Source organism: Amblyraja radiata, chromosome 35, assembly GCF_010909765.2.
Source record: "Amblyraja radiata isolate CabotCenter1 chromosome 35, sAmbRad1.1.pri, whole genome shotgun sequence".
NCBI lineage: Eukaryota > Metazoa > Chordata > Chondrichthyes > Rajiformes > Rajidae > Amblyraja > Amblyraja radiata.
Genome location: NC_045990.1, coordinates 12,823,040 through 12,848,423, shown reverse-complemented (window position 1 = coordinate 12,848,423; position 25,384 = coordinate 12,823,040). Strand labels below are relative to the sequence as shown.

The following is a 25,384-nucleotide window of genomic DNA, read 5'->3' as shown; positions in this document are numbered from 1 at the left end:
CGCAACAAGGGCAGAGTCCCCCTAGTCCTCACCTTTCACCCCACCAGCCGGCAAATACAACAAATAATCCTCCGCCATTTCCGCCACCTCCAACGTGACCCCACCACTCGCCACATCTTCCCATCTCCCCCTATGTCTGCCTTCCGCAAAGACCGCTCCCTCCGCAACTCCCTTGTCAATTCTTCCCGTCCCTCCCGTACCACCCCCTACCCGGGCACTTTCCATTGCAACCGCAAGAAATGCAACACCTGTCCCTTCACCTCCCCCCTCGACTCCATTCAAGGACCCAAGCAGTCGTTCCAGGTGCGACAAAGGTTCACCTGTATCTCCTCCAACCTCATCTACTGCATCCGCTGCTCTAGATGTCAGCTGATTTACATCGGGGAGACTAAGCGTAGGTTGGGCGATCGTTTCGCCGAACACCTCCGCACAGTCCGCAATAACCTACCTGAACACCCGGTGGCTCAGCACTTCAACTCCCCCTCCCATTCCCAATCCGACCTCTCTGTCCTGGGTCTCCTCCATTGCCAGAGTGAGCAACACCGGAAATTAGAGGAACAGCACCTCATATTCCGCCTGGGTTGCTTGCGTCCGATGGCATGAACATTGTAATTCTCCCAATTTTGCTAACCCTTGCTGTCTCCTCCCTTTCCTTAACCCTCGAGCTGTCTCCTCCCATCCCCCCGCCCTCGGGCTCCTCCTCCTCCCTTTTTCCTTCCTTCTCCCCCCCACCCCCCCATCAGTCTGAAGAAGCGTTTCGGCCCGAAACGTCGCCTATTTCCTTCGCTGCACCCGCTGTGTTTCTCCAGCATTTTTGTGTACCTATTCATGTACCTGTCTGTTTCTTAAACGATGGGATCGTCCCAGCCTCAACTACCTCCTCTAGCAGCTTGTTACATACACCCACCATACTGTGTAAAAAAGTTACCCCTCGGATTCCTATTAAATCTTTTCCCCTTCACTTTTAACCTATCTCCTCTGGCGCTTGATTCCCCTACTCTGGGCAAGAGACTCTGTGCATCAGCCCAATCTATTCCTCTCATGATTTTGTACACCTCTACAAGATCCCCGTCATCCTCCTACGCTCCTTGGAATAGAGACCCAGCCTACTCAACCTCTCCCTATAGCTCACACCCTTTAGTCCTGGCAACATCCTCATAAATCTTTCCTGAACAGTTTCAAGCTTGACAATATTTCCCTGTAACATGTTGCCCAGAACTGAACACAATATTCTAAATGCGGTCTCACCAACATCTTTTACAACTGCAACATGCCCTCCCAACTTCTATATTCAATATTCTGAATGATGAAGGCCAAAATCCTTTTTGAGTACCTGCGACTCGACCTCCAAGGAACCATGCACCTGTACTCCTTGATCCCTCTGCTCTACAACACCACCCACATGCCTACTATTTACTGTGTAGGTCCTGCCCTTGTTCGAATTCCAAAAATGCAACACCTCACACTCCTCTGTATTAAATTCTATCAACCATTCCTCCGCCCACCTGGCCAATCGATCCAGATCCTGCTGCAATCTTTCACAACCATCTTCACTATCTGCAAAACCACTCAATTTTATATAATCAGCAAACTTGCTAATCTTGCCCTGTATGTTCTCACACAAATAGTTGATGTAGTTGACAAACAGTAATGGGCCCTGCACCGAACCCTGAGGCACACCACTAGTCACAGCCCTCCAGTCCGAGGAGCAATCTTCCACTATCAACCTCTGCTTCCTTCCATGGAGCCAATTTGCTATCCATTCATCTATCTCTCATTGGATCCCATGCGATCTGACCTTCCAGAGCAACCTACCATGCGGAACCTTGTCGAATGCCTCACTGAAATCCATGTACACAACATGTTTAAGAAGGAACTGCAGATGCTGTAAAATCAAAAGTAGACAAAAATGCTGGAGAAACTCAGCGGGTGCAGCAGCATCTATGGAGCGAAGGAAATAGGCAACGTTTCGGCTCGAAACCCTTCATCAGATTGAAACGTTGCCTATTCTATTCGCTCCATAGATGCTGCCTCACCCGCTGAGTTTCTCCAGCATTTTTGTCTACCTTCCATGTATCCAACATCTACTTCCTCTGCCCTTTCTTTGTGGCACCTGACCATCAAGGTTGAGCTGATGAAAAAAGAGCTGAGCAATCTTCTCTGGCAAAGCCACGGGTCCTGATGGTGTCAGCCCTAGAGTACTCAAGGCGTGAGCCAACCAGTTGTGCGGAGTACTCCAGCATATCTTCAACCTGTGCCTTGAGAAGGTTCCTGTGATGTAGAAGACATCCTGCCTGGTTCCTGTACCAAAGAGGACAGAGCCCAAATCCTGCAATGGCTACAGACTGGTGGCACTGACTTCACACATCATGAAGTCCCTGGAGAGGCTGGTGCTCACTCACCTGTGACCCCTGGTTACACCTTACCTGGACCCTCTGCAGTTCACTTACCAAACAAAGATGGGGGTTGAGAACACCATCATCCACCTGCTCCATCACCTGGATAAGCCAGGAAGCAATGTGAGAGTCATGTTTTTTGACTTCTCCAGTGCTTTTAACACCATCCAGCCTGCACTGCTAGGGAGCAAACTGGTGAGGATGCCGGTGGATGCTCCATTGGTGTCCTGGATCACCAACTAACTGACTGGCCGACCACATTGTGACAGGCTATAGAACTGTGTTTCGGACATGGTAGTGAGCAACACAGGGGCCCCATAAGGGATGGTCCTCTCTCCCTTCCTGTTCATCATTTACACCTTGGATATAAACCGGAATCCTGCCACCTGCAGAAGTTCGTATGTCTCTGCAATTGTGGACTGCATCAGTGAGGGGATGGAAGCTGAATACAGAGGTGTAGTCAACGACTGTTGAATGATGTGGGCTGAATCACCTGTAGATACGGACATGGACACAGACGGACACACGGGCACACGGATGGCAATAGGATCAACAAACTCATCAGGAAGGCTGGCTCCGTCCTGGAGGTGGAGTTGGGTTTATCGGAGTTAGTCTTGGAGGGGAGGATGCTCCTCAAACTGTGGAGCATCCTGGACAATACAGCTCACCCCCTCCATGACACACTGGTCAACCTGAGGAGCACCTTCAGCAACAGACTGGTTCCACCAAGATGCAGCACAGAACATAGAAACATAGAAACATAAAAAATAGGTGCAGAGTAGGCCATTCGAGCCTGCACCGCCATTCAATATGATCATGGCTGATCAACCAACTCTGTATCCTGTACTTGCCTTCTCTCCATACCCGCTGATCCCTTTAGCCACAAGGGCCACATCTAACTCCCTCTTAAATATAGCCAATGAACTGGCCTCAACTACCTTCTGTGGCAGAGAATTCCGGAGATCCACCTCTCTCTGTGTGAAAAATGTTTTTCTCATCTCGGTCCTAAAAGATTTCCCCCTTATCCTTAAACTGTGACCCCTTGTTCTGGACGTGCCCAACATCGGGAACAATCTTCCTGCATCTAGCCGGTCCAACCCCTTAAGAATTTTGTAAGTTTCTAAAAGATCCCCCCTCAATCTTCTAAATTCTAGCGAGTACAAGCTGAGTCTATCCAGTCTTTCTTCATATGAAAGTCCTGCCATCCCAGGAATCAGTCTGGTGAACCTTCACTGTACTCCCTCTATGGCAAGAATGTCTTTCCTCAGATTAGGAGAACAAAACTGTACGCAATACTCTAGGTGTGGTCTCACTAAGACCCTGTACAACTGCAGTAGAACCTCCCTGCTCCTATACTCAAATCCTTTTGCTATGAATACTAACATACCATTTGCTTTCTTCACTGCCTGCTGCACCTGCATGCCTACTTTCAATGACTGGTGTACCATGACACCCAGGTCTCGTTGCATCTCCCTTTTTCCGAATCGGCCACCATTTAGATAATAGTCTACTTTCTTGTTTTTGCCACCAAAGTGGATAACCTTACATTTATCCACATTATACTGCATCTGCCATGCATTTTCCCACTCACCCAGCCTATCCAAGTCACCTTACAGTGTCATCCGCAAACTTGGAGATGTTGCATTCAATTCCCTCGTCCAAATCATTAATATATATTGCAAATAGCTGGGGTCCCAGCACTGAGCCTTGCGGTACCCCACTAGTCACTGCCTGCCATTGTGAAAAGGACCCATTTAATCCTACACTTTGCTTCCTGTCTGCCAGCCAGTTCTCTATCCACATCAATACTGAACCCCCAATACCGTGTGTTTTAAGTTTGTATACTAATCTCCAATGTGGGACCTTGTCGAAAGCCTTCTGAAAGTCCAGATATATCACATCCACTGGTTCACCCTTATCATATAATGGAGAACCAGTGGATGTGATATATCTAGTTACATCCTCGAAAAATTCTATAAGATTCGTCAGACATGATTTGCCTTTCATAAATCCATGCTGACTTTGTCCAATGATTTCACGACTTTCCAAATGTGCTGCTATCCCATCTTTAATAACTGACTCTAGCTGTTCCCCCACTAACGATGTTACACTAACTGGCCTGTAATTCACCGTTTATCTCTCTCACTCACTTTTTAAAAAGTGGGGTTACATTAGCTACCCTCCAGTCTTCAGGAACTACTCCAGAATCTAAAGTGTTTTGAAAAATTATCACTAATGCATCCACTATTTCTGGGGCTACTTCCTTAAGCACTCTGGGATGCAGCCTATCTGGCCCTGAGGATTTATCGGCCTTTAATCCATTCAATTTACCTGACACCACTTCCCGGCTAACCTGGATTTCACGGCACAGGAGATCCTTGTTTCCTGTGGCTATCAAACTGTACAACTCCTCCCCCTTCTGCCGTGGGGATGACCGAGTGACCCCCCCCCCCCCCCCATGCTTCCCCAATCTCTGCACATCCCTAGTCTTTTCCACTTTAATTTCATGTTTCATGTATTTTGTGTTTTTATGACTATTTGGCAGATCAATTTCCCTCCTGGGATAAATAAAGTTCTATTAGACAATAAACAATAGGTGCAGGAGTAGGCCATTCACCCTTCGAGTCAGCACCGCCATTCAATGTGATCATGGCTGATCATCCCCAGTCAGTACCTCGTTCCTGCCTTCTCTCCATATCTCCTGCTTCTGCTATTTCTAAGAGCCCTATCTAGCTCTCTCTTGAAAGCACCCAGGGAACATGCCTCCACCGCCCTCTGAGGAAGAGAATTCCACTGACTCACTGTGAGAACAAGTGTTTCCTCATCTCCGTTCTAAATGGCTTCCTCCTTATTCGTAAACTGTGGCCCCTGGTTCTGGGCTCCCCCAACATTGGGATCATGTTTCCTGACTCTAGCGTGTCCAAACCCTTAACAATCCTATATGTTTCATGAAATACCCTCTCATCCTTCTAAACTCCAGAGTGTACACGCCCAGCTGCTCCATTCTCTCAGCATATGACAGTACCACCATCACGGGAATTAAACTTGTAAACCTACGCTGCACTCCCTCAAAAGCAAGAATGTCCTTCCTCAAATTAGGGGACCAAAACAGCACACAATACTCCAGGTGTGGTCTCACTAGGACACTGTAGAACTGCAGAAGGACCACTTTGCTCCTATATTTGATTCCTCTTGTTATAAAGGCCAACATGCCATTCGCTGCCTGCTGTACCTGCATGCTTACTTTCATAGACTGATGTACAAGGACCCCCAGATCCCATTGTACTTCCCCTTTTCCCAACTTGATGGCATTTAGATAGTAATCTGCCTTCCTGTTTTTGCTACCAAAGTAGATAACTGCACATTTATCCGCATTAAATTTCTTCTGCCATGCATCTGCCCACTCCCCCAACCTGTCCAAGTCACCCTGCATTCTCATAGCATCCTCCTCATAGTTCACACTGCCAGCCAGCTTTGTGTCTTCTGCAAATTTGCTAATGTTACTTAGAATCCCTTGATGCAAACCGCAGCTATTTACAATATACATCAATGATTTGCATGAAGGGACACGTTAATCCCTACTCTTTGCCTCCTGTCTGCCAACCACTTCTCTATCCATGTCAGCACTCTACCCCACCAATACTATGTGCCCTAATTTTGCCCACTAATCTCCTATGTGGGACCTTATCAAATGCTTTCTGAAAGTCCAGGTATACTACATCCACTGGCTCTCTCTTTTCCATTTTCCTAGTTACATCTTTAAAAAATTGCAGAAGATTAGTCAAGCATGACTTCCCATTCGTAAATCCATGCTGACGCGGACCGATTCTGCTATCTGCTATAGTTACTGCTGTCCAAATGTTCGGCTTTCTCATCTTTTATAATTGACTCCAGCAACTTCCCCACCACCGATGTCAGGCTAACTGGTCTATAATTCCCCGTTTTTCTCTCCCACCTTTCTTAAAAAGTGGGATAACATTAGCTACCCTCCAATCCACAGGACCTGATCCTGAGTCTATAGAACATTGGAAAATTATCACCAATGCATCCACGATTTCTAGAACCATTTCCTTAAGTACCCTGGGATGCAGACCATCAGGCCCTGGGGATTTATCAGCCTTCAGTCCCATCAGTCTATCCAACACCATTTCCTGCCTAATGTGGATTTCCTTCAGTTCCTCCTTCACCCCAGATCCTCAAGGCCACTACTATATCAGGAAGATTGTTTGTGTCCTCATTAGTGAAGACAGATTCAAAGTACCTGTTCAACTCATCTGCCATTTCCTTGTTCCCCATAATAAATTCACCTTTTTCGTTCTTCAAGGGTCCAACTTTGGTCTTAACTATTTTTTCCTCTACACACACCTAAAGAAGCTTTTACTATCCTGCTTTATATTCTTGGCTAGCTTACCTTTGTACCTCATCTTTTCTTCCCGTATTGTATTTTTGGTTATCTTCTGTTGTTCTTTAAACATTACCCAATCCTCTTGGTTCCCGCTCATCTTTGCTACGTTGTACTACTTCGCTTTAATTTTTATACTGTCCCTGACGTCCCTTGTCAACCATGGTCGTTCCTTTCTCCCCTTGGAATCTTTCTTCCTCCTTGGAATGAACTGATCCAACACCTTCTGTATTATTCCTAGAAATGCCTGCCATTTTTGTTCCACTGTCATCCCTGCTAGTGTGTCTTTCCAGTCAACAAGATGATGCGGTGCTGTCCAGTTGCCATCGTGGCAGCTCCGTGGAAACTGCGTATTTTTAACTTTCATGTTCTTTTTTAATTTATTTCTATGTTCTAACTCCCTAGTACTAACAAAGTATGGCAGGGAAACTCTCTTAAATCTAAACCATAGCGTAAACGGAGACTCTTTCAACGCTCGACTTACCGATCCAGCTTGGCCAGCAGAGATCAACAGAGAGCGCCGCGGCAACAACAATGGGAGCGCGGCTCCAAGGAAAACCCAGAGAAAACATTGGGGTAAGCGGGGGGCGGGTATTCCGAATAGGCTGAGAGCCCAAGTCTTTCGTCCTCCTCTGCCCAGCATTCTTCTGGCGAATGTCCAGTCCCTGGAAAACAAGCTGGATGACCTCAGGGCGAGGGTCAGATTCCAGCGGGGCATAAGGGACTGCAACATCCTCAGTCTGACTGAAACATGGCTGACCTCGCTGATTCCGGATCAGGTAATCTGCCCAACCGAGTCCTTCACTGTCCATCGTGCTGACAGAACAGAAGCATCAGAGAAATCCAAGGGTGGAGGAGTCTGCTTCATAACCAATAACAACTGGTGCAACCCTGCAAATATCAAGATGCTTTCCCGTTCCTGATCGCCGGACCTGGAGCTCCTGACAATCTCATGCCGCCCATTCCACTTTCCCCGGGAGTTCAGCTCAGTGATCATCACAGCCGTCTACATTCCACCGCAGGCAGACACCGACGTGGCACTATCGGCCCTACACGATGTGCTATGTCGACATCAAAACAAGAAACCGGATGCGGCTATGGTGGTGGCTGGAGATTTTAATAAATCAAATCTCAAGAAGGTCATGCCGAACTTCTACCAACACATCACGTTTGCCACCAGGGGGAGAGAACATTGGACCACTGCTATACAACGTTCCGGAAGGGCTACTAGACCGTTTCACTCCCTCCCCTAGGAAAATCTGACCACGCTGCCATTTTCCTGCTGTCGGAGTATAAACAGAGGATAGTTCGGGAAGCGGTAGAGATGAGGGACATAAAGCGGTGGTCCGACCAGTCAGAGGCCATGCTGCAAGATGCACTGAGCGATGTCGACTGGAATATGTTCCAAGAAAGTTCCAGTGACGTCAGTGAGTTCGGGGAAGCAGTCACGGACTTCATCGCTCTAATAGCCGACAACATCGTCCCCACGGTAAGGGTTAGCACCTTTCCGAATCAAAAACCCTGGGTAAACAGGTCAGTTTGTGTTGCCTTGAATGCTCGCACCGCTGCCTACAACTCTGGCCTGGCACCCGGAAAGAGGGCTCTGACACGAGTGAACACGAGGAAAGCTGTAACCCCAGGTTGCACCTCAGGGCGAGTACATAAGTGTTGTGCTATGCAACTAGCTCCGGTGCTCACTACAATATTCAACCTCTCCCTGGCCAAGTCCATAGTCCCTGCCTGCTTCAAAAGATCCGTCATTGTACCTGTACCAAAAAATGCCTCCCCAGCTTGTCTGAATGACTACCGTCCGGTGGCCCTCACTTCGGTAGTCATGAAATGCTTTGAGAGGCTGGTGAAGAAACACATCTGCGCCTCCCTCCCTCGCAACATGGACCCGCTACAATTTGCATACCGTCCAAACAGATCCACAGACGATGCGGTCTCCCAGGTTCTGCACACCGCTCTCTCTCATCTTGACAGCCAGAAGGGGGGCTATGTGAGGATGCTGTTTATAGACTTCAGTTCAGCCTTCAACACGATAGTCCCCACCAGAAGCTGCTGGAATTGGGGCCCAACACCAACTGGGTGCCTGGGTCCTGGACTTTCTCACCGCCAGGCCCCAGGTCATCAAGATGGGGCAAAATACATTGAAGTCCCTCACCCTGAGCACAGGATCCCCCCAAGGTTGCGTCCTCAGCCCCCTACTGTACACACATGACTGTGTAGCTAGGTTCAGCTCCAACTCCATAATCAAGTTTGCTGATGACACTGTGGTGGTATGCCTGATCTCCGAGAACAATGAGAAGGCCCGATGAGGCTGATCTGGCATCTGGTGTCAGGACAACAGCCTCCATCAAAAAATCCAAGGAGCTGATTGTGGACTTTAGGAGGGCACATCATCCGAGGACGTACACAGCATTGAAGATAAATGGGGATACTGTGTATAGGGTGAGCTGCTTTAAATACCTGGGAGTCCACATCTCAGAGGATCTGACATAGACATCACACGATGCAGTACTGGCGTGTAAGGCAAGGCAGTGACTTTACCACCTCAGGCAATTGATTGAATTCTCTGAGGATCCTCGAGTGCTTCTACTCAGTTGCTGTGGATAATTAATAGTCCATTATCTGTAATTTGCACCATCAGCTTATTTATTCATGTGTGTATATATTTATATAATGGTATATGGACACACTGATCTGTTTTGTAGTCAATGCCTACTATGTTCTGTTGTGCTGAAGCAAAGCAAGAATGTCATTGTCCTATCACGGACACATGGCAATAAACTCGCTTGAACTTGAACTTGGAATGCATCTTGTCCGGAAACATCACAATTTGGTTTGTTAACTGCTCTGCTCAGGACAAGAAGGCTCTGCAGAGAGTAGTGCGTTCAGCCGAACGCACTATGGGAACTACACTCGCCCCCCTCTGTAGGAACTATACATCAGAAGGTGCAACTCCAGAGCCAACAAGATCAATGGACTGTTCCATCTGCTACGGTCAGCCAAATGCCTCCGTTGCCATGCTGTGAAAATGGAGAGGATGAGAAGGAGTTTCTTCCCAGAGGCCATTGGGACTGTAAACTCCTATCTCACCAGGGACTAACTTTACTGTAGCATTTTACTGTTGTGTGGTGACTTTTAAAAATTGCTGGTTTTTTTTCTTTTTTTCCTCCCACAAATATGTAATATGTAAATATGTGGTTTTACTTTGGAGTCACGTGAGTGACTACGTGAAGAACCCGCCAGGACGCATGCGTGTCATATCGCTACATGCATTGCGAAACGACAGGCGGGGTGGAACGACGTTCCCCCCCCAGCGGCAAGTTTAAAAACCGGGACCGACAGGTAAGTGGTACTCTGCGGTCTTTAGTGTTCCCATATTGTTCTACAAGTGGGGATACGATGGACAAATCGAAGAAGTCAACCAGAGCTGCGACAATGCTTGCAGGGGAGGACCGTGGAGTTGCCGGGCAGCAAGCAGCGGCCGGCGGCACAGGAATCACCCGTAATGGGATCAGCTGTGCCCGACTTCACCCCCAAACCGGCCAGATCAACACCGCGGCCGGGCGGGAAGGCAAAACGAAAATCAAATAGAGTCGTTGACTCTAATGAGTCCGACTTTGAGCAGCCGCGAGCGGCCAGCGACCGTGAGCGCTGGAGCCGGATGGAGCTGCTAATGGAGCAAATGCTCCAGCGTGACAGACTCCGGGAGATGGAGTCTAGTCACCATGTCACCGTGGGTCATATAAAACACCCACAACAGCACCTTACATAGGGCTGCACAGTGCATCTCCCTCGTCAGACGGGAGTACTTGGGGTCAATTCTGGGCTGACCCTGAAGAGGGGTTTGACGAACAAACTTCAAGTGTGCAGGGGGTGCAGGAAGGAGAAAATCTACTGGACATGGTGTCCAACTACATACAGCCAGATCAAACTGGATAAAACCTTGAATAGAAACTAGCTGCCAGCATTGATTTCCTGTCATTTAAGCAGCTACAGGAACAGGCTGTGATGGACACCACTGCAAAATATTTGGCTCCAGGAAATTGCGTATCCCTGAATGTTTCAGTCATGAATAATTGTATCTGGAAACACGTCGGAGCAGGAGTTAGAAGCCTGGATGTAAAACTCCAGAAAATACTAAAGCTTCTAACAGCGGGGATTACAGCATTCGCCCACACAGTGGATGGGAAGGAAATGTCGCAAGAGCAACAGGATGCACTGGCACTATTCTGCAATACGCAGTTTGAAATCAATAGCATGAGAAAGAGTGCCATCCGATCTGCCTTAAATGCGAAATTTACAGGCCTGTGCAAACCTGGAGACACAAAGCCACCAATTTTATTATTTGGGGGAAACCTGTCCAAGCAGGTTAAGGAGCTGGATGAGGAGGCAAAAACCCTGGGGCTCATAAAGGCGACAACAACAAGGACCTCCTACAGCCAAAGACAGCACCCTTATGCACCCACCAGCAGAACAAGAGAAGCTGGTGAAAGCTCAAAGGCCGGGCATACAGGACAGCTGTCTTTTTTATGGCCATGGCCCAGACAGCCCTTCATGGAAAATGTGCAAACCCCAACCCCAAACCCAAACCCAGACACCGGCGCCTCAACCTCCTCGAAGACTACACAGGAAGAAGTAAACCTTCCACTGGTAACCAATGGAGTGTGGATAATACACATATCGGTGGGAGATTACACTTCTTTTGGGATGCATGGAGTACATTAACTACAGACACTTATATCCTAAGCAGTATCCAGGGATATACCATTGAATTTGTGCACAAAAATAGCCCCCCAGCTCAGCATGTACCGAACCGAGCGTTCGTGCTTTCACGAAAAGAAAAATTAGAAGCACATGCTGAACTGGTGCGACTTCACGCAAAAGGGGTAATTGAAATTACCCAACATGATTCTCTGGAATTTGTGTCTAATACCTTTACCAAAAACAAAAAAGATGGTGGTTGTCGCATCATCATAGATTTGACCAAATTGAATACATTTGTACAATATATTCATTTCAAAATGGAAACCTTTGTTACTGCTAAGCAATTGATTTCCAAAGGCTACTTCATGTCTAGCATCGACTTAAAAGATGCTTACTATTCAGTGCCTATACGGACTGACCACAGACGTTATTTAAAATTCAACTGGATGGGGCAGTCATGGCAGTATAGAGCTCTACCAAATGGTTTAACATCAGCCCACAGTCTGTTTACAAAAATTTTGAAACCAGCCCTAGCGTTTCTTCGGAAACAAAAAAATATGATCATGGCCTATCAAGATGACATATTAATTGTGGGCAAAACTTTGGAATTGGCCAAACTAGCTGTATCAGCCACCAAACAATTGTTTGAGAAACTGGGGTTTATCATCCATCCATATAATCTAAACTAACGCCTTCCACCATAATAGAGAAATAGAGAAAGCTAGTAGACAGAATGGGAGGCAGGAAGCAGAAAAGGGAAGCACTCGGACACAAGAGGAGAAAGAAAAAAAGGAAATTACAGAGAAGAAGAGACGGGGGGTTTCTTAAATGTGCATATTTTAATGCTAGGAGCATTGTAAGAAAGGTGGATGAGCTTAGAGTCTGGATAGACACCTGGAAGTATGATGTTGTGGCGATCAGTGAAACATGGTTGCAGGAGGGCTGTGATTGGAAACTAAATATTCCAGGATTTCGTTGCTTCAGGTGTGATAGAATTGGAGGGGCAAGAGGTGGAGGTGTTGCATTGCTAGTCAGGGAAGATATTACAGCAGTGCTTTGGCAGGATAGATTGGAGGGCTCATCTAGGGAGGCTATTTGGGTGGAACTGAGAAGTGGGAAAGGTGTAGCAACACTTATAGGGGTGTATTATAGACCGCCAAATGGGGAACGAGAATTGGAAGAGCAAATATGTAAGGAGATAGCAGATATTAGTAGTAAGCACGAGGTAGTGATTGTGGGAGATTTCAACTTTCCACACATAGACTGGGAAACACATTCTGTAAATGGGCTGGATGGTTTGGAGTTTGTAAAATGTGTGCAGGATAGTTTTTTGCAGCAATACATAGAGGTACCTACTAGAGGAGGGGCAGTGCTGGACCTCCTGTTAGGAAATGAGATGGGACAGGTGGCGGAGGTATGCGTTGGGGAGCACTTCGGGTCCAGTGATCACAATACCATTAGTTTCAATATAATTATGGAGAAGGTCAGAACTGGACCTAGGGTTGAGATTTTTGATTGGAGAAAGGCTAACTTTGATGAGATGCGAGATGATTTAAAAGGAGTGGACTGGGACATTTTGTTTTATGGGAAAGATGTAGAAGAGAAATGGTGGACATTTAAAGGGGAAATTTTAAGAGTACAGAATCTTTATGTTCCTGTTCGGTTGAAAGGAAACAGTAAAAATTGGAAAGAGCCCTGGTTTTCAAGGGAAATTGGACATCTTGTTCGGAAAAAGAGGGAGATCTACAATAATTATAGGCAGCATTAAGTAAATGAGGTGCTTGTGGAGTATAAGGAATGTAAAAAGAATCTTAAGAAAGAAATTAGAAAAGCTAAAAGAAGATATGAGGTTGCTTTGGCAAGTAAGGTGAAAGTAAATCCAAAGGGTTTCTACAGCTATATTAATAGCAAAAGGATAACGAGGGATAAAATTGGTCCTTTGGCGAAACAGAGTGGGCAGCTATCTGCAGAGCCAAAAGAGATGGGGGAGATATTGAACAATTTATTTTCTTCGGTATTCACCAAGGAGCAGGATATTGAATTATGTGAGGTAAGGGAAACGAGTAGAGTAGTTATGGATACTATGAGTTTCAAAGTAAAGGAAGTACTGACACTTTTGAAAAATATAAAAGTGGATAAGTCTCCAGGTCCTGACAGGATATTCCCTAGGACATTGAGGGAAGTTAGTGTAGAAATAGCCGGGGCTATGACAGAAATATTTCAAATGTCATTAGAAACGGGAATAGTCCCCGAGGATTGGCGTACTGCGCATGTTGTTCCATTGTTTAAAAAGGGTTCTAAGAGTAAACCTAGCAATTATAGACCTGTTAGTTTGACTTCAGTGGTGGGCAAATTAATGGAAAAGATACTTAGAGATAATATATATAAGCATCTGGATAAACAGGGTCTGATTAGGAACAGTCAACATGGATTTGTGCCTGGAAGGTCATGTTTGACTAATCTTCTTGAATTTTTTGAAGAGGTTACTAGGGAAATTGACGAGGGTAAAGCAGTGGATGTTGTCTATATGGACTTTAGTAAGGCCTTTGACAAGGTTCCTCATGGAAGGTTGGTTAAGAAGGTTAAACTGTTGGGTATAAATGCAGGAATAGCAAGATGGATTCAGCAGTGGCTGAATGGGAGAAGCCAGAGGGTAATGGTGGATGGCTGTTTGTCGGGTTGGAGGCAGGTGACTAGTGGGGTGCCTCAGGGATCTGTGTTGGGTCCTTTGTTGTTTGTCATGTACATCAATGATCTGGATGAAGGGGTGGTAAATTGGATTAGTAAGTATGCAGATGATACCAAGATAGGGGGTGTTGTGGATAATGAAGAGGACTTCCAAAGTCTACAGAGTGATTTAGGCCATTTGGAAAAATGGGCTGAAAGATGGCAGATGGAGTTTAATGCTGATAAATGTGAGGTGTTACACCTTGGCAGGACAAATCAAAATAGGACGTACATGATAAATGGTAGGGAATTGAAGAATACAGTTGAACAGAGGGATCTGGGAATAACCGTGCATAGTTCCTTGAAGGTGGAATCTCATATAGATAGGGTGGTAAAGAAAGCTTTTGGTATGCTAGCCTTTATAAATCAGAGCATTGAGTATAGAAGCTGGGATGTAATGTTAAAATTGTACAAGGCATTGGTGAGACCAAATCTGGAGTATGGTGTACAATTTTGGTCGCCCAATTATAGGAAGGATGTCAACAAAATAGAGAGAGTACAGAGGAGATTTACTAGAATGTTGCCTGGGTTTCAACAACTAATTACAGAGATAGGTTGAATAAGTTAGGTCTTTATTCTCTGGAGCGCAGAAGGTTAAGGGGGGACTTGATAGAGGTCTTTAAAATGATGAGAGGGATAGACAGAGTTGACGTGATCAAGCTTTTCCCTTTGAGAATAGGGAAGATTCAAACAAGAGGACATGACTTCAGAATTAAGGGACAGAAGTTTAGGGGTAACATGAGGGGGAACTTCTTTACTCAGAGAGTGGTAGCAGTGTGGAATGAGCTTCCAGTGGAAGTGGTGGCGGAAGGTTCGTTGGTATCATTTAAAAATAAATTGGATAGGCATATGGATGAGAAGGGAATGGAGGGTTATGGTATGAGTGCAGGCAGGTGGGACTAAGGGAAAAAAGTTGTTCGGCACGGACTTGTAGGGCCGAGATGGCCTGTTTCCGTGCTGTAATTGTTATATGGTTATATGGTTATAATGGATTATTTGGGGTTCACTATTGACTCAGTTCACATGTCGGTGACTTTACCAAAGGACAAGGCTACAGTCTTAGCTGAGGCCTGCAACAACCTCATTGACATCAGTGAACCAGCTATCAGATTGGTAGCAAGGGTAAATGGCAAAATAGTGGCTGCTTTTCCAGCCACACAATTTGGACCTTTGTATTACCAAAATTTACAAAGGGCAAAAGTACAAACACTCAAAATTAATGCTGGTCATTTCGACAGACCAATGAAGCTACCAATCAAAGCAATTATGGAATTAAAATGGTGGAGGGATAACATTCGGCATTGCTCCAAACCTATCATTATCAGCAACCCTTTAGTGGTGCTCCAAACTGATGCCAGTGCACTTGGTTGGGGTGCTACCAATTCCATCTCCAGCTGTGGAGGTAGATGGAATGCACAGGAGGCATCATTACTACAGACACTGGGCATAAACTACCTGGAAATTTTGGGTGCGTTCTATGGCCTAAAGTCGTACTGTTCTGGAATATATCACCAGCATGTTAGACTACAGATTGACAATACCACCGTGGTGGCATATATTAACCATATGGGTGGAATCAAATCGACATCATGTGACAATCTGGCTAATACAATTTGGCAATGGTGTGTCCAGAGAAATATTTGGATATCAGCCACTTACCTACCAGGTAATCTAAATTCAGTGGCAGACACCAGGTCACGCAAATTCAATGAAAACATCGAATGGATGTTGGATAAAAAAGTATTTGCTGACATTGTAGCACGGTATGGAACCCCAGATATCGATCTATTTGCATCTAGACTCAATCACCAGTTACCAAACTATGTTTCTTGGGAACCAGACCCTGGGGCAGCAGCAACAGATGCTTTTTCGCTGCATTGGGGGAAATTGTTTTTCTATGCATTCCCTCCTTTCTGCCTCATCAGTCGGGTATTACGTAAAATACAACAAGACTTGGCGTCTGGTATTTTGTTAGTGCCCGATTGGCCTACTCAACCATGGTTCCCTGTGATACTCGACATGGTCTTAGAACCATGTATCACCATCCTGAAACGACCAGATTTATTGGTTCATCCCGTAACAGGGGATAGCCATCCATGTCATAATCCAACAAACTTATTAATTTGTAGAGCCTAAAGAAACCTCTACTGCAACTGGGACTGACGGACCGAACATTGAACATTATCTCAGTGGCCCACAGACAGTCCACCAAAAAACAATATCTGGTATACATCAGGAAATGGGAGATATATTGTCACAGAAACAACATCACCTACAGCTCGATGAACATAACGTCTGTTCTGGAATTCCTGGCAGGCCTCCATTATGATGAGGGGCTCAGTTACAATGCCATTAACTGCGCCAGTAGTGCCCTTTCAACATATCTATGGCAAGGATCAGAGCATCATTCTGTTGGGACTCACCCCCTGGTAACCAAACTTATGAGGGGAATTTTACTTCGGAGTCACGTGAGTGACTACGTGAAGAACCCCGCCAGGACGCATGCGTATCATATCGCTACACGCATTGCAACGAGTCACAGCAGGGCAACATTTGAAAGCCGGGAACAGCAGGGAAGACGACTCTGCGTTCCAGAATTTGAAAGTCGGGAACAGCAGGTAAGAGACTCTGCGTTCCTTCCACTTACCTTTCAGGTGGAGACATGGACCGGATCCACGAAGGCTGCGGGAAAGCTGGCGGGGGAGAACCGCGGAGTTGCGGGCAGCCGGCAGCAGCAGCAGCAGCAAACGGCACGCTGATCTCCCGTAATGGGAACAGCTGTGCCCGACTTCACTCCCGACTTGGCTCCCGCGCCGGCCTCGGCCGGTCGGGAGAGGTAAGCATAAACAGTGTCGTTGACTCCGAGGAGTCCGACTCAGAATAGCCTCGGTTGGAGCGGCTGGGAGCAGGGAACCAAGCAGCCGCGAGCGACCAGTGCCCGTGTGCATGGGGGTCGGTTGGAGCGGCTGCAGGAGGATCCAAGTAGCCGCGAGCGACCAGTGCCCGTGTGCATGGGGGTCGGTTGTAGCAGCTGCAGGAGGTACAAAGCAGCCGCGAGCGACCAGTGCCTGTGTGCATGGGGGTCGGTTGGAGCGGCTGCAGCAGAAACAAAGCAGCCGCGAGCGGCCAGTGCCCGAGAGCACGGGAACCGGTTGGAGCGGCTGCAGGATGGGGCAACAGCCGCCGGGAGTGGCCTATGCCCGAGAGCATAAGAGCCAGTTGGAACGGCTGCTGAAGGATATACCCCAAGTGGCAGGAGATGGAGGCTAGCCACAGTGGGCAGATAGTAAGCCCCACAGCAGTACCTGGTGTAGGGCTGCACAGAGTTCTCACTCATCAGAGGGGAACACCGAGAGTCAATCCTGGGCAGGCTGCAGGAGCTGCAGCAGGAGCGGCTTCAGGAGCAGCCGTGACGGCCAGTGCCCGTGAGCATTGGAGCCGGATGGAGTGGCTGCAGGAACTGGAGCAGCCTCAGGAGTAACGGCTTCAGGAGCAGCCTCAGATGTAACGGCTTCAGGAGCAGCCGCGATGGCCAGTGACCATGTGCATTGGAGACGGTTGGGTGCCCGAGAGCATCGGGGCCAGCTGGAGCGGCTGTTGGAGCAGGTAAATGGCAGCTCCATGACATGGAGACTAGTCACAGAGGGGCAGCTAGTAAGTCCTACAGCAGTACCTCTTGTAGGGCTGCACAGTGTTCTCCCTCATCAGAGGGGAGTATAGGGGGTTCACTTTTGGGCTGCACTTGAACAGGGGAGCAGAACATACCCCTAGTACACATAGGGTGCAGAAAACCTATTGGAAGCCACTTACCATCAGGGAACTGCAAAACCTGAATGTTCCCAGTATCAACCAAAACATAGTAGGGCAGGGAATTGAAACGAAAGAAAGTTCTAAGTCCTAACAGCGGGACGTGATCGGCCGCACTATAAACAATAGACATGATACTAGATCACCAGGATGCACTGGCCTTATATGTTAACCTGGATCCTCCCAACCTCCAATATTAAAATTTGGAGGCATCTTATCTTAACAGGGGAAAAAATTTCGCATAGAGGGAACTCTGGGGCACATTAAGGAACGTTTTAAAAACTACTTCCTGGGAAATGCGCTAACCCTCATCACAGACACCGGCACCTCAACGACCACGGAGGATGCCGAAATAGTAACAACCTACTAATGGTAACCATGGAGGAACGTGGGTTTGACTCCTTACGAGGTTGGTGGGAGATAACAGATCTATCTGTATGCATAGAATTATTACTACCGACACTTAAATTTCAGAAGTATAGGGGTATACCTTAGAATTATTCATTACATTATCCTCCAGTTCAGCATGTACCGAACTGAACGTTCATGCTTACAGGGGAAGAAACAAACTAAAGCGCATACTGAACTACGTACCCATATAAATAGGAGTTATGGAGGACATCCAACACGAATCACAGGAATTCGTGTCCAAAATATCCTTATCATAATTAGAGGTGGTTGCCACTTCATCTTAGGTTTGACTAATTGAATACTTTGTACTTTATATTCATTACAGATGGAAACCTTTGTTGCAACTAAGGTATTGATCCTAGGGTACTACATGGCAAGCATCGTATCAATATATGCTTGCTATATAGTACTCATTGGAGGTGCCCACAGATGTATTTAACAACAGATCATCTGCGGTTCACCGTTAACACAGTTCACATGGCAGTGACTTTGCCGTAAGAAAGGGTACAGCCTTAATGGAGGCTTGCAGGGAACTAAACTATCCATCAGACTGGTAGTAGAATATTGGCATAAGGGGCTGTGTGCCAGCCAAATAATATCGGACCTTTACATTATCAAATTACTGAGCGCAAACACGCGTCGTTCAAATATTTATGGGGGGTCATTCTGACAGACTAATGAAGCAACCAACTGAGGCCACTATGGTACAAAAATGGTGGGTACATTCATTAGGCATTGTTCCTAACCTAACATTATCTAGTTACCCGTCTATGGAACCACATACTGATGGGCCTTGGATTGGGATGCTACTTATTCCATCTCCAGCTGTGGGGAGATGGAATGCACAGGAGGCATCACTACTAACGTTGGGCATATATACCTGAGGAAATGAGTGCAAGCCATGGCTTTTAGTCATATTGTTCTGGGTTATATCACCAGTTGTTAGACTACTAATTGACTACACCACCGGGGTAGCAAATGTCAACCATATGGGTAGAGACATATCGACACCATGTGACTATCTGGCCAACACTATTTGTGAATTGAATTGAATTGAATTGAATTCTTTATTTGTCATTCAGAGCTTTCGGTCTGAACGTAATGTTGTTGCCTGCAGCCATACATGGAATAATAACAACACACTATAAACACAAATTAACATCCACCACAGTGAGTACACCAAACACCTCCTCACTGTGGTGGAGGCATAAGTCTTAGAGTTACTGTCTCTATTAATCTGGATTAATAGCGTATCCAGATAGATATTTGGATATCAGCTACCACCTTACCAGGGTAACTGAATTTAGTGGCAGACATCAGGTCACGCTAGTCTAAAATCACTGTATGGATGTTGGATAAAATATGTATTGCTGGAACAGCACGGTATGGTACACCAGATAACGACCTTTTCTCATCCATGCTCTTACCAGTTATCAAATGATGTTCTTGGGAGCCAGAACCTGGGGCAGCGATTCAGATGTATCTTCGCTGATTGGGGGATCATTTAAGCATCCCTCCCTTTGCCTCATCAGTCGGGTATTTAGGAAGAAACTATAGACTCCACGTCTCGAATTTTGATAATACCTGATTGCCCTACTCAACTATGGGTCCTGGTGATATCAACAGGGGTCAGAACCATACATCACCATCCATCATAGACCTAACTTACTGGTTCTTCCCGCAACACGGGGAGTTACCCATGTCACTATTATATATTAACCTATTTATTTTAGAGTTGAAAGCACCTCTTCTACACCTGGGACTGACGGACCGAATGCGGAATTATTTCAGCGGATCACAGACAGTCCACCCATACAACAGTACTTGGTATCATCTAGAAATGGGAAGTACTGTCACAACACTAATCATCACCCACAGATCTATGAACATCCCATCTGTTCTGGAATTCCTGGCAAGCCTCCATTACGATGAGAGGCTCAGTCATAGTGCCATCAATTGCGCCAGAAGTGCTCTGTCAACATACCTGTCGAAGATACAGAGCGGCATTCTGTTGGGACACACCCTGGTAACCAAACTCATGAGGGGCATTTTAAAATTAATCCCCAAGAACCAGGTACTCCCATAAATGGGATGTGAGCATTGTACTGACCATGTTAAGAAACTGGTCTCCAGCTACAGCTCTGTCCCTACGGAAACTGACTATGAAAACAGTCATGCTGATGGCCCTGGTCACGGCACAAAGGGTCCAGTCACTACAGAAAATAAGGTTGGACAACATGATTAATTCATCTGGAATTTAATTTTCACATCAATGCAATAGTCAAACAGAACAGACAGGTCAGCAGGCCTAAAAAACAGAATTCAGGGCCTACCCTACAGATGGTCGTCTCTGTATATAACACACTTACTATCATACATGAAGTAAACTAAGATCATCAGAGGGAAGAAATGTCACTTTAATCAGCTACTAACAGCCACTCAAAACAGTGACAGTCCCGATCATCTCTAGATGGCTAAAACAAGTCCTAAATAAGGCTGGAGTGGACTCTAGCATTTTAAATCTCACTCCACTAGGGCTGCAGCTACATTGGCAGCTATGAAGTTGGACGTACCAATGGACCAAACCATCAAGACAGCAGGATGGTCAACGGAGGAAACTTTCCAACGACTTTATAACAAACCAGTCATTGAACCTGGAACATTTGCAGAAACAACTTTAAGTTCTGTATATAATTTACCCCATAAATAGGGGCAATAATTGGTGTTAATATTTTTACAGTTGGGTTTCAATATCGTATTGATGTCTAATGATGTTAACTCTATTCTCCCCAAAATCAAGGCAGATGTGATGCATGGACTCGTTCCACGGCATGAAATCACAGAGCTTTAAAATCTTCACGTAGTCACTCACGTGACTCCGAAGTAAAATAGTAACATTAAACGAGAACTTACCAGTTTGAAGTTTGATCTTTATTTTATGAGGAGTAACGTTGAGGGAATACGTGCCCTCCGCTCCCACCCTTGATCATAGCTTGAACTGGTATCTCTTCTCTAATCTTACTATGTTTCGTCATTACAGTTATCTGTGATTTCACACCGCTGCTTTGAAGAATGACACGCATGCGTCCTGGCGGGGTTCTTCACGTATTCCCTCAACGTTACTCCTCATAAAATAAAGATCAAACTTCAAACTGGTAAGTTCTCGTTTAATCTTACTATTTTTAATATCAATCCCCCAAGAACCAGGTACTCTCAAATATGGGATGTGAGCATTGTCCTAACGTTGCTAAGGAACTGGTCTCCAGCAACAGCTCTGTCCCTGCAAAGACCGACGCTCAAAACAGTCATGCTGATGGCCTTGGTCACAGCACAAAGGGTACAGTCGTTACATAAGATAAGGCTGGACAATATGACTTCTTCAACAAGAAATATAACTTTTCATATTCACAAATTAGTCAAACAGAACAGACCGGGATCAACAGGCCTCAAAATAGAATTTAGGGCTTACCCTATAGATGATCGTCTCTGTATAATAAGACATTTATTGTTATATGTGAAGAACACCAAAAACATCAGAGGTAATGAGATGGCACTACTAATCAGCCACAAGCAACCCCACAAAAAAGTGTCGGTTCAAACTATTTCCAGATGGCTGAAACAGGTTTTAACAACAGCTGGGGTGGATACTAACATATTCAAATCTCATTCCACCAGGGCTGCAGCTACATCGGCAGCTATGGAGTTGGACATACCGATGGACCAAATCCTAGAGACAACAGGATGGTCAAGGGAAAAAACGTTCCAACAATTCTACCATAAACCAGTGGTTAAACCTGGAACTTTTGCTGAATCAATTTTAAGTTCTGTAATATGATTTCACCCCATGAAATAGGGGCTATAATTTTTTGTTAATACATTTAACATGGATTTCAATGTCGGATTCATGTTTAAACATGTTAACACAATTCCTCCCTCAGTCAATTAAGGCAGATGTGATGCATGGACTCATTTCCACGGCATGAAATCACAGAGCTTTGAAATCTTCACAAAGTAAAATAGTAAGATTAAACGAGAACTTACCAGTTCGAAGTTTGATCGTTATTTTATGAGGAGTAACGTTGAGGGATTACGTGCCCTCCGCTCCCACCCTTGATCATAAAGTTCGACTGGTATCCTCTTCTCTAATCTTACTATGTTCAGTCATTACTGTTATCTGTGATTTCACACCGCTGCTTTGAAGAATGACACGCATGCGTCCTGGCGGGTTCTTCATGTAATCCCTCAACGTTACTCCTCATAAAATAACGATCAAACTTCGAACTGGTAAGTTCTCGTTTAATCTCACTATTGTGTTCCATTCTGTTTTGTAGGGTTTTTTTTGCACAATCAGCAAGCATTGCCACTTTTCATTTCACTGCACATCTCATATGCATATGTGATGAATAAACTTGACTAGAACTTTGGCCAGCTCCCCCCTCATGGCCCCATAGTCCCCTTTATTCAACTGCAACACTGACACCTTCAAACTACCCTTCTCCCTCTCCAACTGTAGATTAAACCTGACCATGTTATGGTCACTGCCTCCTAATGGCTCATTAACCTCAAGGTCCTTTATCAAATCCGGTTCATTGCATAACACTAAATCCAGAATTGCCTTCTCCCTGGTAGGCTCCAATACAAGCTGCTCTAAGAATCCATCACAAAGGCACTCTACAAAGTCCCTTTCTTGGGGTCCAGTACCAACCTGATTTTCCCAATCTACCTGCATGTTCATATTGTATTATATGAGACCAGCACTTTCTGTAATTGTCTTTGTTCCTGGATGTTTGAGTTGCAGAACCAGGCGGTGATGAATTTCAGTCAACATTGACGTGTTACCCATGAGAAAGATCATTGCTTCCAGCAGTACTCCAATTTCCTCCTTCACTGCCAGACCTAAACAGTTTCAATGGCTGCTGGTACCAACTGTCTACCTTAAACCAATGGCTAAAACAGAACTTTATTGAACACCACTAGAAAAACAAGATTGTTACATTACCCAAGTTATTGGAAGAGAAGTTTGCCTTTTGTTGGTGATGTAATTTCCGGGCAGCAGCAATTGTATAATTTTCCATAACTTCCATGAAATTGGAAACCAACTTCAAGAATTCTTTTGAACTTGTGTTGCGAAACTTTAACAAACTCGTGGTGGAAACCTCAGCAAATAAACCAATATCCTGTTGGTATAGAGACAGTGCCTTTATCACCACTTGATCAACCTTTAAGCACATGTGAACATGCACTCTATCCATCCTCTACACCGCTCTATATCCTTCAATTTATTGCATATTCTCTTACTCATTTGCAATCATCTCCCTCCTTCCATCCAATGTACAAGCATTGAAATGTTGTTCAGTGTGGACTTGGTAGGCCGAAGGACCTGTTTCCACGCTCTATCTCTAAAGTCTAAAAAACAGGCACTATGGCCCAATTTGTTCATGGTGACCAAGTTGCTCCAACCAAGCTGGTCCCATTAATGTACATTTGACCCATGTCCCTCTGAAACTTTCTAGTCTGTGTACCTATCCAAATGTTGTTATAACGTCTCGCTGAATTATTTTCTCTCGCAGCTCGTTCCATATATGTACCACCCTCTATATGAAAATGTTGCCCCTCAGGTTCCATCTTTTTCCTCTCAACATGTTCTCTAGTTCTTAATTCCTCAGCCCTGGGGGAAAAGAACTGTGTGCATTCATCCTATCTATAACCCTGATGATTTTATACACCTCTGTAAGATTACCCCTCATTCTCCCACACTCCTTGCCTGCCCAATCTCCCCCTATAGCTCACACCCTCAATTTCCAGCAACATTTGCAGAAACCACTCCCTCCGCAAACCTTGGTTCCTTCATCCCGTCCCACCTAAACCGCACCATCCTCAGTTACATTCCCCTGCAACAGCAAGAGATGTAACACTTGGCCTATACCTCCTCGTTCACCACCATCCAAGGACTCCAGCTGTACTTTTAGGTGAGATGATGCATCTCCTCTAATCTCATCTACTGCATTCAGCATTACATTACTGGTGTCCAGTGAGACCAGGTGCAGTTAAAGGGATCATTTCACTGAACACTTGCACTTGGTCTACCAGCTGTTAACCATTTTAACTCCCCTTCCTATTCTCGTATCAACCTTTCTGTCCAGGGGCCTCCTGCATTGTCAGAATAAAGCCACACTCAAACTGGAGGAACAAAGCCTCATATTTTGCTTGGGTAGTTTGCAAGTCAACAGTATGAACATTGAATTCTCCAATTCATAGCAACAACCCAGTTGATTTTTTCTTCCTCCCCCTTTTCCAGTGCGCACCGTTGAAAAACATGAGCTTACCGCAAAAGATGAACTGTTCGGGCGAAGATTTATCAAATCTGTGAAGAGAACAGAAAATAGTTGATAAAAGATACAAAATGCTGGAATAACTCAGCAGGTCAGGCACTATCCCTGGAGAATTTAGACCAGAGGCATTTCGGTTTGGGACCCTTCTTTGGACCGATCGTATGGGGGGGGGGGGGGGCAAAAAATGCTGGAAGAAAGGAGGGACAGGACAAAGTGTGGTTGGCGATGGGTGAACACTGGTAAAGGGGTTTTGATAGGCAAATGGTTGGACAAATGGGGGGGCTGGGAAGAAATAGGTACATGGCCTGGTGGGACTCAGAGGAATCCCCTCCCCTTTCACCCCCAGCCACCCCTCTTTCATCCTCCCTCTGCTGGCCTGGGCCACAACTGGCCGTGCACCTATTACTCCTCTTCCCCTCCCCCGACATTTCTTCCTCCAGATTCTTAAATCAGAACTCTTTAATATTGTCTCACACCCTGTGTGTTTTCATCTCTGGCCTTTGTCCACCCATCTGCCTATCAACCCTCCCTCGCTTGTGCTTACCTATTACCTGCTATGCTTTGTCCTGCCCCTCCTCTCTTCCACTTTTCATCTC

General features: G+C 45.7%; 1 long non-coding RNA gene across 1 annotated transcript in view; it reads right to left on the bottom strand.

The window, feature by feature from the left end:
- LOC116966055 overlaps window positions 1-24,816 on the bottom strand; it is a 29,342-nt gene extending 4,526 nt beyond the window's left edge. Inside the window, exons 1-2 of the long non-coding RNA XR_004409885.1 lie at window positions 24,783-24,816; window positions 23,456-23,633 (exon numbers count right to left, since the gene is read on the bottom strand). This is a non-coding gene — a long non-coding RNA (uncharacterized LOC116966055). The remainder of the gene's footprint in view (window positions 1-23,455; window positions 23,634-24,782) is intronic.
- Between the last annotated feature and the right edge of the window lie 568 nt (window positions 24,817-25,384).